Consider the following 792-nt stretch of genomic DNA (forward strand, 5'->3'; position numbering starts at 1 on the left):
TTTTTCGAAAAATTAATTGAAAAAGAAAAATAAGGATTCCAAAACTTTTAATATGAATTCCAGAAATCTTGCATTCTTAGTCTAAAGCTTCAGTCCAGGAATTAGACATGGCTCACTAGCCAGCCAAGCTTTCCATGAAAGCTCCGGTCCAAAACACTAGACATGGCCAATGGCCAGCCAAGCTTCAGCATGTAATTCAGACATGACATGCCTGACATACCCTACAGTCGTATAACAGCTGATGGTTGGAAGCCTCAGTCCAAAAGAATTTAGACATGACTTTACAGCCAGCCAGGCTTCACATGCTTCATGAAACACTAGAATTCATTCTTAAAAATTTTGAATCTAAATTTTTTTTTTTGAAAACATTTTTATATATTTTTTTTCGAAAACAAAGGAGAAAATTTTGAAATATTTTTGAAAATTTTTTTGAAAAGAAAACAAAAAGAAAATTACCTAATCTGAGCAACAGGATGAACCGTCAGTTGTCCAAACTCGAACAATCCCCGGCAACGGCGCCAAAAACTTGGTACGCGGAATCGTGATTACACTTTAATTATGTAAAATTTATTGCTCTTTCTTTCCCTGGAAATGGCGCCAAAAACATGATGCCAAGACCATGGTTCACAACTCCGTGTAACTAACCAGCAAGGGCACTGGGTCGTCCAAGTAATACCTTACGTGAGTAAGGGTCGAATCCCACGGAGATTGTCGGTATGAAGCAAGCTATGGTCACCTTGCAAATCTCAGTTAGGCAGATATAAATTGATAATGGTGTTTTCGAATAATAAT

Source organism: Arachis ipaensis, chromosome B10 (assembly GCF_000816755.2).
Source record: "Arachis ipaensis cultivar K30076 chromosome B10, Araip1.1, whole genome shotgun sequence".
NCBI lineage: Eukaryota > Viridiplantae > Streptophyta > Magnoliopsida > Fabales > Fabaceae > Arachis > Arachis ipaensis.